The following is a 14,261-nucleotide window of genomic DNA, read 5'->3' as shown; positions in this document are numbered from 1 at the left end:
GGACATTACCTAGTTGATTAATAATTGGTGGTGGATTAATTGAAATCTTGGATAAGATTAGCATGCCAAAACGTGGCAGCCAAGCACTTTGTTAAAATATGACCCAGTCAACCTATAAAAAAATATCCTAGTCATCTTATTGTCCTAGTCATCTTATTGTGTCCTATAAAAAAATATAAAAAAATATGGCAATGTTAGAGCATTAAGTGTCCTAGTCATCTTATTGTGTGGGGCCACCTATAAAGTTGGATAACTTTTATAATCTCTTAATAAAGCATTTCAACCAAGCTTCCATACATTAATAACGTTAATTGTAAGAGCTTCAGCAAAGCTTCCTTACATAGTAGTGTTAAGTCATCTTCCAAAATATCCTTACATAGCAACATTACTGCTATGTGCTTAAGGAAAGTTTCGGGTAAGATTTTCTTTGCATAGCAACGTGATTGCTTCAAGCTCTTCATACGACTTGTTCCGTATTTTGTCGCAATTAACGTGGGTTAGATGATGGTCAAGAGAATCGGTTCAGGTATGTTAAGGCTATCCCTTCTTTCCTTTTGGCATGATCCATACGATGCAAACGAAACGAGCAAATGCACAACTTCCATAAATGACTCTATTCATAGAAATACTAGAGATGCATACGTTCTTGTTTCCCCATGTGTCATATTATCCTATCATCTGTTCATGGGTCTCAAAAAATACGTAAGTTGATAAAGTTTATTTCATGATATTACTCAGAGGCATAATGGTCTTATGATGTTCCGAAAGATTTTATTGACGTACTTCTCATGCATTGCATTCATTTACATTGACCCATGACCAGATGGCGTTATATACGCGTATATATACATATATATGTATACGGGATATGGGAAAAGGTTACGACGTTATATACGCACTACCACCTTATCAGCTGGTATACATTGATGATTTGCCCACAGTGGCCGAGATGATATGATGGAATGCCCTCAGAGGCTTGGTAATGTTATGAACACATGTACCTATGCACGACATGACATTCATACGCATATGCATGACACTATAAGTATTTCATGGTATACAGAGTTATCCAGACTTACAGGTTGAGTCATTTACTCTATGTTCCTTCCATGTTTGTTATGTACTTATTTATGTGCCTTACATACTCGGTACATTATTCGTACTGACATCCCATGCCCGCATGTCGCGATAGACAGGTAAAGAGCCCTCTAAGTGGGCTATCAGCTCGGCGGAAGATATTGGTGCGCTCTATTTGCTTCGGAGTTGCTTGATTGGTTAGTATGATTTAGACGTGTATTGTTCGGTATGGCGGGACTCTGTCCCGACCTTTATGAAAATTATGTATTCTTAGAGGCTTGTAGACAGATGTCATATACGTAAAAAATTGTATGGCCTTGTCGGCCCATGTTCAGTACACGAGTCGTTATTTTGGTCTTATAGGCCCGTACTTCATATGTATAAGTTTGTATTCCCTCATGATTTACTCCAGTTCATTTACCGATGATAGAATGATATGAAAGATACGTTACGTTGGTATTCGGTTGGATAAAGTACCGGGTGTCCGTCGCGGCCCATCGGTTTGGGTCGTGACAAAAGTGGTATCAGAGCAGTTCTGTCCTAGGGAGTCTACAAGCCGTGTCTAGTAGATTCTTGTTTATGGGTGTGCCGTGCACCACACTTATAAGCAGGAGGCTATAGGGCATTTAGGACTGTCACTCTTTCTTCTTACTCTAGATCGTGTGGTAGAGCTCAGTTGTAAGAACTCAATTTCCTAAACTCTATCTTATTCGTAATACGACGATGCCTACATCCAAAAAGACAATTGGTAAGGTATTGAATGCGGTTGTGGAAGAGTTGAGTCAGAGGAACTCGATTTTGCATTATGCTTATGTTGAGTAAATGAAAGGTCTCCAGCAGATCATGTGTGTACTAAGATGTGTAAGCCTTTTGACAAGGAGCCTTAAGGCAGGAATATCTATCCACCCCTATGGTGAAAGACAATGAGAGATTTAGAAGATAGATACAAATTTCAACAAGTAAAAGAAGCAAGATGAAGAAGGGTACGAGGTACCCAGTTAGGGAAGATGATCATTATTTACAATTCAGGAAAAGAGATATAAGCATTTTGAGTTATGTTTACCGTGAAAATGGTAATAACAATTAAATTTGATTGAGGTTCTAAAAATACGTGATCTATTTTTATGCTAGTTGTTAAGCGATGGATGCTAAGTATAAGGTTAGAAATCAGGATTATGGCTTAGAAATGGCAAGATAATCGAACCAAACGGTGGCAGATCGGAGGCCTTGAGCTATCGATTACAAGACCTCGGGGTCGAGTTGGGTGGCAGATTCGGGGCAGTCGAGGGGGAGATAACATTTATAAGAGCTATGATGATGGCTCTTTTATGATCAATGATAGACAATAAATGAAGAACAATAAATAGAACACAATGAATGTAAGCAATAAATGAAGTAATGAACTCAAGGGAATATGTTAGAGAGAATGTTCGTGTATTTCTTAATATTAAGCAACCGACCTACAAATGACAAGGATTCCTCTTTATATATGAGGGGAACATAGTACAAGAGCATTAATTACAAAGATATGGGGCAGGTATAGACACTCAATGCCCTGATACGGGTCAGAGCTAGCCCTCTAGGTTTTGTCAGCCCTAGTCGTACGCCTAGGGAACTTCCCACTGTTCTACCGTAACAATTGACTTGTGCTGCCTCGAGGTTGGACACCGATGTCCCCTCGGGATAAATCTCGACTGTGGCTTCCGAAGGCGTTATAATGGCCGAAAATTGGACCCTCCGATTTTACCGTACACAAGTTACTTTCAACAGATGCAAAGGTATGTACAATTGGCCACACCCATCTCATTTATGCCCTACGGGGGCCAACAAAAGTAGCATAAGAGAAGAACGGATATCAGGATCCGGCTGGGGTTAGAGTGACCCAAAATGATGGATGGATTGTTTGCGTTAGTTGACGTTTCTGAAGGACATTGCAAATGTACCAATAGATCTCCTTGTGAGACACCCAGATGGTGCACTCTAAAATAGTACAACCAGATATGATTACTACAATGATAGGCACTGGAAGACTTGAAAGGACAAATATTATCTTAGTGTGGCTTCCGCCCCTAGTAGAGAAAGAATGTTAGGCAATTCGAAGAGCCAATGGATGGAGCAAGGGGAGCTAAAAGCAAAAGAATATCTTGTTCGAGTTTTCAGAATAAAGTGATAGACATAGATATTAGCGGGAAATAAGAAAAGAGCTAGTGAAGCATTATAAGTAAGATGTGATACCTGGATGACAACGGTAGAAAAAGAAAAATGAAAATGATGACAGTATCACAGAGTCTACAGTCAAGTGAAGGAAAAGACGAAAGGTGACAGGCCTTGAGACAACAAAAGAGTATAGGCCATAAAGTCGTATACTAATTTCAAGAAATAAGTTCGTGACTCCAACGCGACTACCAGAAGGGAGAGTTAAACCCCAAAGTAATAGAAATCAGTATGGACTGGTGAACAAGATAAACTAAACATGAATTAGGGACTGAGTGATTTGATAATAGTCATCATCATGAGAATTTCAGATTGCGTTCCGGCAATAATAGAATGGACAACAGAAGAAGATTCATGAGAAATTCAGAGAATGGTCATTCAGGAAGACGTTACCCTAAAACAAGCAATCTGAGCAAAGTTAAGCTTAAGGGATTGTATGTGTCAGTTACACTAAGTGTCACCATCGCGAGTAAGGAATTTTGTTATCTTTGGTATAGAAGGATTACCGCAAGGCGAGTAAGGGTCATCGATGATGTGAAAGGACGCCAAAGATAAAAAGGTAAAACATCTATAGGTAGATCGTCGTGGCTCCAACTCTTAGTACTCCCCTAAAAGGGGGAATATGGAGTGATGTGGCATTAAGTCAGAATTAAGTGGTTCTAGTAACTACGAAATGGTAAAGGAAGAATGTTATAAAAATGAGAAAAGAATGAGATTGCACTCATCCGAATCCTAAAGATATGCTACGGTTCCAGAATAGTATGCAAGCACGACGTCAAGGAAAGGAAGTAAGGGTTCCTGCCCGGGATGTTATTGATAAATAAGGAGCCACTGCGAGAGGTAAGTTTAGACAAGGAAATAACCCAAGAAAGATTACGCAGAATATTGTTATGAGAATGAGCCAACGAGTAGTTAAAAGTTGATTCAGGAAGAGCCTAGTTATGACCAGACAAGAGGTTACAGACAAATCAACAGATCGTGCAACATAAAAATAGGGAACCCCAACATGGGGAATTCATCCTTGCAGTTATGACATCGTGAGCCTTGAGAAATATTCAGATAGGAGTTGGGATAGTTAAAGGTGCCGTATAAGTGTTACGAAAATAAAAGAGAGTGCCACTTGGAAGATAGTCAAAATATCAGTTCAGAAGCAGCCATACAAGCATAAGGGCATGGAGGTAAGTAACTACGAATAATTATAGGCAAGGAAGGACATCAAAAGGTCTGTCCAGTATACGATGTAATAAGCTCGAAGCTTTACAAGAGTCAAGGGTTCTCCCTGTAGATACCCAATTTTTCCCTCATATATTTTTAATATGCATATATATATATATATATATATATAAATAGTGCACATGCACTTACAAACATGTATAAGTATTTCTATAATTTTTTTATAATTTTTAAAGTTTTATATCAAGTTATTTCTGCATTTTTATTATACAAATATCCAATAATTATCCTTTATATCATTTTTAGGATGATTTAATCATCTAAGTTTATCATTTAAGCCCATATAGTGCTTAAATATTTTTATTTCATTTTTTATAATTACAGTTGTATTTTTAAGGCTAGAATTGCACATTTTGCAAGAATAGCCCATATATATGCATAACTACATTATTTACACGAAAAATAACTTTTTTATATTTTTATAATATTAAGTAATTATTTTAAATTATTTTTATGTACAAATGGCATTTTTATCATTTATAAATTTATTTTATTAAATTAATTGGGTATTTAAAATTTAGCCCTTTTTTAATTAACTAATTTCGGACCTAGCCCAATACTAGCCAGCCCATAACCTGACCCAATTACCCTACCCGTCTAATTAAAACCCGCCACGGCCTAAAACTGATCCTGGCCATTGATCTCAGAAGATCAACGGTCCAATCCACCTTCCTATTTTATTACACTAAACCCCCAAACCCTATCTCATTTTCCCAAATTTGCCGCCCTAGAAACCCCTTCCCTCCTCTCGTCTCTCTCACCTTCCTCCTAACTGTTGATACCAATTTTTTCCTATATATTTTAAATATGCATAACTACCTTCAAAATAGCATATACATGCATATATAAGCATGTCCAGGATTTTTATTATTTTTCCCATAATTTTAAGAGATTAAATTGACGTACTTTATCCCTTTTTTATACATAAAATCCCCAATAATTATTTCCAAAATTATTGTTTTGATAATTCATCTATTTAATTTCTATATTTATGCCAAAAATATGGCTAAGGTAATTTTTATATATTACATTTAGTATTTTTAAAGCTAAATTGCACATAATTGCAATATTAGCCCTTTTAAGATTTAATTATGTTTTATATGCATAAAATTGTATCTCGTATTTTTAAATTGTTAATTATGTATTTCAAATCATTTTGGAACTTAAATTTATTTTCCAGAAATTGCATGTTATTTTTTATAAAATAAATAGGTGAAATTGGCTATTTAAATAACAACCAAATTTGGCTTACAATTATAGCCAAATTTGGACCCCTTTCCAACCCAATTTCACACCCAAACCACCCCACCCAGATCCTATACACGTCTACCCGACCCAAGCCATCCTAAATCCTGGCCGTTGATCTCTTAGATCAACGGCCCTCGTTCAACCTTTCCTTTTTAATTCTAAGAGACCCCCCTAACCCTAACAACTTTTCTAAGGGCGCCGCCCTCGGATGGTCTCGTCTCTCTTCTCTCTCGACCTAACCATAATCACTTTTACCGTTTCAGCATCTCATTTGGCATCACTTTACCACATAGAAATCCTGCTTTGGGCTAAATAACAGCATCAATATAAAATTGTTGCTCCTTCACGTCTTGAAGTCATGCTGTAATTCTTTGGGCATTTAGAAATCATGCTTTAGGAGTTCTGCAATCATTCTGCATTTTCATATGTGCACGTTAGATCCCTATTTTAGGATCTTGTTCACACTCGCTCAGTCACACCTAGTTAAACTACTGATGCATGAAAAAGGACATAAAACAGTCTCATGTTTGATTATCCTGTTTAAGTGAAACTGGTCACAATCCCTGCATGTCTTTGCAACATTTAGAACAGCATGCTTTAGGTAAAATAACTTCCAAACTGTTTTTTAATAATTCTGGTAACTACTGCATATTATTTTACGCCCAGGCAAGCCTTAGGTAATCAACTTTAAAATAAAAACCAGAATCGTCTTTGTGATTAATGTTTAACTGTCAGCATATTAAAATCAGTAGGCAAGCTTGATTAGGACTTTTTCTCTGAGTAATATAATAAATCTGACTCTGCTATTATCACTTAGATACCATGTTTAGGATCTGAATTTAGACCTTAATTGTGTATGAGTCATGCTGTTTGCCTGCATTATCTGTGGAGGTAAACCTGAGCCACTAATTGCTTCTTTCCTGCCTTATTTGCCAAAAGTCCTATTTGTTCTTGCCTGTCACTTAGTATTTTACCTTTAAACTTGAGGGTCTGCCTAGAACCCCCCCCTTTTATAGGATAGGAGTCCTAAATTCCTCCGGGACTGATAGGAAGGGACGGGTAACAGCATGCAATAGGGGTCGAGACCAACCCTCGCTTTAATTACCTTCACGGGGCGGGAAAGGATAGATATGGGTATGATGACCGGTGCGCTAATGTCATGCGTAGCCCCTTTCCACGGAGTGATTACCGGGTATTGTATTGATGTGATCCATATCATAAACAAACCTAAGATACCCCCTTACATTCCCAAGTATGCTTAGATTGTAATTCTTTTCAAAATCTTGCTTTGTCATTAATTGCTTTTCAAACACATGTGTATTTAAACTCAAATCCCCTACTATTTGAGCCATACTTGTTTATCTGCTAATTGTACAAATTCGCGAAAACTGTTTGGCCGGGAATCACATTGGTGGATCCTGAGGGGTGCCTAACACCTTCCCCTTAGGATAATTTCATGCCCTTACCCTGTCTCTGGTTACCAAACGTAGTTATAAATGAACCCTATAGGTGCCCTAACGCACCTTAAATAGTTAGGTGGCGACTCTTCAAAATGCAAACCCCCTTTCCAAAAGGAAAGAGTTGTCCCAACCAAAACGTCGTAAACCCGATTTCGCGAGAAAAAGGGGGCACGACAGCATGGCGACTTTGCTAGGGATATTTAGTCTTTTACCATTTCATACCATTTTTTGTGAATTTGTACACACCCCCCCCCCCCCCCTTATGTGCAATTATTTGTTTAATTCCTTTAAGAGTTTAATTTCTTCTTCAATAGCAAAACTGACATATCTTTCTTGTTTCCTTCCGTTATAACTGCTTTAAATTTTAAAACTGCTATATTTATCACTTTTTTTACGTGCAAATACATGTCAACATGCTTTTAATTATTGCATAACCATGCTCAACATCATACTCCACTCGTGCCAAACAAATACTATAGCAACGCTTGATGAGTGGTTGTGCCCTTCCTATATCATTACCCCACCAAATTCGGAAAGGCTTATTTGCGGTAAAACTAGTCGATCAGCGGTGCAATCGACAGTTCCGTGCCTTCCCCCTTGAGTTGTCTGCTCAAGGGTACTAGTCTAAAACCCCATAGAAACCTTACTCTGCTTAAATTGCGCATGCATCATGTTCGAACCTAGCCGGGTCAGTTATGTTGTCCACATAATGATCCTTTAAGATAGCCTTGTCCAAAAGTCCACTAGGTTTCCCTAAACGCAAACGGACGTCATCACGTTCTGTGCATTAATTTGGAGAACTAAATGCCGATATGCTAATCATAAATGTATAAATAGTCGAGTCCGGTGGGGGTAAGGTCTAACCCTTTTGTTTTGCAGAGATGAGGAACGAGTTCCCTAGCTTCGGAATGGTTAACATACCCCCACTCTTGCTGGACTGGTGGAGGAATCTTCCATCGGATTATCAAATCAATGAATGGAAAGAAAGGGCCGTCAAGACTAGCGAAAAGCTAGATTATCTGGAATACAGCCTGTTAGAATTGGAAGGAAAAGTGAGGAAAAGAGTCAACGACTGCCAGAGCGCTGAGGGAAATGAAGAAGGACATCTAGCGAAGGCGTTCTTACTAATGAGCCTACGCGAGCTGGAGGATTTGATCAACGAGAACATTCAACATGAGGAAGGCCCTCCTGAAACCAAATAGATTTAGGCTTACTCGCTTTCTAAATGTAATAAGGCCAAGTGCCAATAGTAACTCATTTTTATCATTATTTCAGTATCGTTTTGGGATTTGTCTGTTCTTACATTATGAAATGAAGCATTTCGGATTCTAAGTTCTCCAAATCAATTTGTCGCTAGGCCTACCTCGGGCACAAAGAGGTTCCCAAATTAGGACACGCTTTACATTCCCGCACTATGTATTTAAATATTGCAATACTTTTTATAATCCTCACTGACTTGATTACCTTTTGTTTTATTTCGTTTTATTATTCCCCTCCCCAAAGGTTAGTTCGTGCACTCTGGCATCATCATCTTATTTCACAAGATCCAGGGGCCCTCCACCACTCTTCCTCTTAGTCCCATTCAAGGCAAGGACAAAGGCAAGAATAAAATGGAAGATTTAAACAACATCAGGAAGGAGAACACAGCTGAACGGGTAGAGGCCACTGATGGCCAGGGTATTCGGGTTCCTAACGAGAATGTGTCACAACTTGAACAAAAACTGTTAAAATTCAAGGAAGAGCTCGATCAGGTTCGAAATCTGGCAAACCTGTCATTTTCCCTCAACACCCCAGATATCAACTTCCCCAATGTTAAAAAACCTACACCTCCTCAAAATATCCCAAAACAGCAGAATCATCCCGCACCTCACCATCACGCTGCTCCACCAAAGAACCAATGTAACACCTGCCATACCCGAAACAACACCCCACTACTCATCCCAGAACCTCAGAACTCCACAAACGACTATTTCCATACCCATACACCAGGCCACCATAACACTCATATCTACGTAGAGACCATGCCACACTCCACCCAACCTATCTCATGCACACCTGAGTCTGATGAAAAGGATATGCTTATCAGGAACTTGGCCGGGGAACTTAAGGAACTAACCAGCGGAATTCAGGGCGTTGAGGGAAGCAAAGGAATAGAGGGGATGAACTGTGAGGATCTTTGCGTACAGCCTGATGTCGAACTGCCTGAGGGGTACAAACCTCCTAAGTTCGAAATGTTTGATGGTACGGGTGACCCAAGGGTCCATCTGAGGACATATTGCGACAAGCTGGTTGGAGTAGGGAAGGATGAAAGGATCCGCATGAAGCTGTTCATGAAGAGTTTGAAAGGAGATGCACTATCTTGATACATCAGCCAAGATCCAAAGAAGTGGTCAAGCTGTGTAGGCATGGCATCTGACTTTTTGGACAGGTTCAGGTTTAATACAGAGAATGCACCTGACGTGTTCTATATCAAAAATTTGAAGAAGCCCATGGAGACGTTTCGCGAGTATGCTACTCGCTGGAGGTCCGAAGCTGCTAAGGTCAGACCCGCCTTAGAAATGGAGCAAATGAATAAGATCTTTGTCCGGGCTCAAGACCCGCAGTACTATGAACGGTTGATGATGATTGAGAACCACAAGTTCTCCGACATTATCAAATTAGGTGAAAGAATTCAAGAAGGTATTAAAAGTGGTATGGTTACAAATTTCGAAGCCTTGCAAGCCACGAATAAGGCTTTACAGTCCGGCGGTGTGTCCAAGAAAAGGGACGTAGGGGCCGTGATGGTTGCACAAAGGGCCAAGTCTCCCCTTAAATACCAAGCTTACCTAACACCTCCACTCACATACCAGCCAACCCCAAATTACCAAGCACCCTCATACCAAGCTCCGCCACCAACTTATCAATCATCTCCACCTCCTACATATCAACCTACTTCACCCAGATACTCCCAACCAGCTCATGTCTACCACACTTATAATTCTCAACCATCCCATTATCAATCATCCCCTGCACGCCAAAACTTCCCTAGACCTCGACCTAATTTTGATCGGAGACCTCAAAAACAATATACAGCCATCGCCGAACACATCGACAAGCTGTATGAGAAGCTCAAAGCTGCTAGTTATGTCACCCCCATCCTTGCTGCAACCCCTGAGAATCCTTCTCAATGGGTTAACCCAAACAAGTCCTGTGCATACCACTCCGGCATGAAAGGGCACACCATCGATGAATGCTGCTCTTTGAAAGACAAGATACAGTCTTTGATTGATAACAATATCATTATGGCAAAGGAACCCGCTCCAAACGTCTGCAACAACCCTCTGCCAGACCATAAGGGTGGGGGTATCCACATGATTGAAGTAGAAGATGACTGGGATCCCGAGGGATCAATCGGGTTGATCGCAGAAGGTGATGACCCGAAGAAACCAACGGTTACTCTCAATCCAATCATAGTCCAGATCTAGCCGTCTGAGGGCGTTGAGGTGAATATGTCAGTACCTCTTGAGTTTGAAGCAGCGCCATCCGCAAAGACACCGGTACCAATTGAGGTTGAATTCGTGTCTCCGGCAAATGCACCTGCACCATTTGAGGTTGCAGTCTTGCCACCCAAGGCACATGTTCCATTCGAAGTAAGGATAGCCCGCCGATCCAAGTGGCGATATAAACCACGCCACCCTTCTATACAAATGCTGTACCTTGGGACTATACAGCCAAGGCAAGAAGGAAGGGCAAGGTCAGACTGAAGAAACTGTCGAAGCACAAGGTATGAAAAGAACTGGTAGAGTCTATACCCCTGAACATCTAGCTGAATCAAGCAAGCAGGCCTCCAATCGGCCACCCCTCATTGAGACAGGTCCAGACGACCTTTGGAGGAAAGTACAGGCCAAGGAGTATTCGGTCATCGACCAGTTGAACAAGACGCGACACAAATATCCATTCTCTCTTTGCTGCAAAATTCGAGACGCACAGGAATGCTTTGTTGAAGGTGCTGAATGAAGCGTACGTACCAAATAACATCACTAGCGGGGAAATGGCTAATATGGTAGGACAAGTGCTGGAAAGCCATAAGATCACCTTTCATGAGGACGAGCTGCCACCTAAAGGGCTGGGGCATAACAAAGCATTGCACATCACCATGCAATGCGAAGATTATTTCATCACCAGAATCCTGATCGATGGAGGATCCAGTCTTAACATTTGTCCGCTGATAACGCTCAAGAAGTTGGGTAAAGGGTTGCATGAGATAAAGGATGGAGCAATCAATGTGAAAGCTTTCGATGGTTCTCAGAGGTCCACCATTGGTGAGATTAGTCTATGCCTGCAGATGGGACCAACCTGGTTCGAGGTCGATTTCCAGGTAATAGATGTACCAGCGTCTTACAACTTGCTGCTGGGACGGCCATGGATCCATGCTGCTGGGGCCGTAGCGTCAACGCTGCATCAGGCAGTAAAGTTCGAATGGAATCACCAGGAAGTGATCATTCACGGTGACGGTAGCAACCCTATATACAGTCGCCAGACTATTCCGGTGATCGAGGGAAGAAGGAAGCTGGGTGGAGAAACTTACCACCACATTGAACGGGTCAATGCTATCGACAAAGACAAATGGTGGGATAGCAATATCGAGAGCATACTGAGTTGGAGTGGTACGAGCCTGGCAAAGGGCTCGGCAAGAACCTCCAAGGAATCTCTAAACCCATAAAACTCAAGAAACATGGCACTACCTTCGGTTTGGGATATGAATACACATGGGAAGAATTCAATAGCTGGTCGCCACCATGGCGCGGTCCTTACTACCCACTAGAGCAGCCAATACCGCATCTGGAGCAGACCTTCCAACAGGCCGACATTATTTATGGGTCAGATGAAGAAGAAGCACTTGCAGCATTGAAGAACTTGTTTCTAGAGGAAAATGATATGGACTGTTGCGTTATTCTCGAGGAGGAGGGGGAGGAAGCCCCTTCCATACAGGCTGTGAGTAGAGGGGCACATCTCAAGAATTGGACCATCAGGACAACCAAAGCCCGACGAGCCTCGGGGTCGCAAGGCTAAAACAAGCATTATTCACTGTTTTATTTACTAAATGATTTTCCTTTCGTATTTTTCAATTCCCGCAATAAGATCTTCGAAGTTCAAAACAATTATTTACTTTATCAAAAGCATTTTTGATTTTTCTTATGAATTAATATTTATCGTTATCGTTTTCTCTCATTACTTTACATATACAACATTACTATTACCTGTCTTGATGAACCAATGACTGTGACATGCAATTAGAAAACGCAACAAACGGACATGGATTCAAAGGAAGATGACATACCTGACGAGATTGTCAAAGAAGTTGAGAATTTTGAGAACAGACCTAAGTCCAACCTGGACGAGACCGAAATTGTCAACTTGGGAGATTCAGAAAATGTCAAGGAAACGCGAATCAGCATTCACCTGTCGCCATCAGAGAAGAAAGAATACACAGAATTTCTAAAGGAGTATGAGGACATATTCGCATGGTCGTATGATGACATGACTGGTCTGAGTACGTCTATTGTGGCTCACAAATGGTAGAAGCAGCATCTTACAAAGCAGTGACTAAGAAAGTCGTGGCAGACTTTGTCCGCGGCCGCATTGTTTGTCGATTCGAAATTCCGGAGTCAATCATTACTGATAATGGCTCCAACCTCAACAGTGGCTTGATGAAATCTATGTGCGGAACTTTCAAAATCAAACACAAGAATTCCACAGCCTACAGACCTTAGATGAATGAAGCTGTAGAAGCCACCAACAAGAATATCAAGAAGATATTGAGGAAAATGATAGAGAATCATAGACAGTGGCACGAGAAGTTATCACTTGCTCTACTGGGATATCGCACCACAGTCCGCACATCAACCGGGGCAACCCCTATATGCTGGTTTACGGTACAGAGGTTGTCATTCCCGCTGAGGTAGAAATTCCTTCCCTAAGGATCATGCAAGAAGCTGAGCTCGACGACGAAGAGTGGGTAAAAAGTCGTTATGAGCAACTAGCCCTTATAGACGGAAAGAGAATGAATGCAGTCTGCCATGGTCAACTCTACCAGAACAGAATGTCCAGATCCTTCAACAAAAGAGTCAAGCCAAGACAGTTCACACCGGGGTAACTGGTGTTAAAGAAAATTTTTCCGCATCAAGATGAAGCCAAAAGGAAGTTCTCTCCCAACTGGCAGGGTCCATACATGGTTCACCGAGTTTTGACAGGAGGAGCCCTCATACTTGCAGAAATGGATGGGGAAGTCTGGCCGAAGCCGGTCAATTCAGATGCAGTCAAGCGTTACTATGTGTAATCTTTATGCTTTCCTTATATGATGTAAATTGAACTACGCCTGACCTGATTCCTGTGTAAGAGAGGATACATAGGCAGCCCTATCGGTTCGGTCACAATTCAATAAAAATTTTGTTTCAATTGGAAACTGGGGCACAATTTTGAGGAGGACCCTCAAAATTCCGAAGTAATTTCAGCCGATCGCCGCACGAGCAACAGTCAAAAACGTCAACCCATCAAACTGGGGAAGAATTTTGAGGAGGGCCCTCAAAATTCCGTAGCAGGAGAGGTTGCAATGTCCTAAACTACGTCACAGCCGTCGGTTCATCTAAAAGCTATTTTCAATTTATNAATATACAGCCATCGCCGAACACATCGACAAGCTGTATGAGAAGCTCAAAGCTGCTAGTTATGTCACCCCCATCCTTGCTGCAACCCCTGAGAATCCTTCTCAATGGGTTAACCCAAACAAGTCCTGTGCATACCACTCCGGCATGAAAGGGCACACCATCGATGAATGCTGCTCTTTGAAAGACAAGATACAGTCTCTCATTGATAACAAGATCATTGTGGCAAAGGAACCCTCTCCAAACGTCCGCAACAATCCTCTGCCAGACCATAAGGGTGGAGGTATCCACATGATTGAAGTAGAAGATTAGTGGGATCCCGAGGGATCAATCGGGTTGATCGCAGAAGGTGATGACCCAAAGAAACCGGCAATTACTATCAATC

Source organism: Nicotiana attenuata, chromosome 2 (assembly GCF_001879085.1).
Source record: "Nicotiana attenuata strain UT chromosome 2, NIATTr2, whole genome shotgun sequence".
NCBI lineage: Eukaryota > Viridiplantae > Streptophyta > Magnoliopsida > Solanales > Solanaceae > Nicotiana > Nicotiana attenuata.
This window is presented reverse-complemented; position numbering follows the sequence as displayed.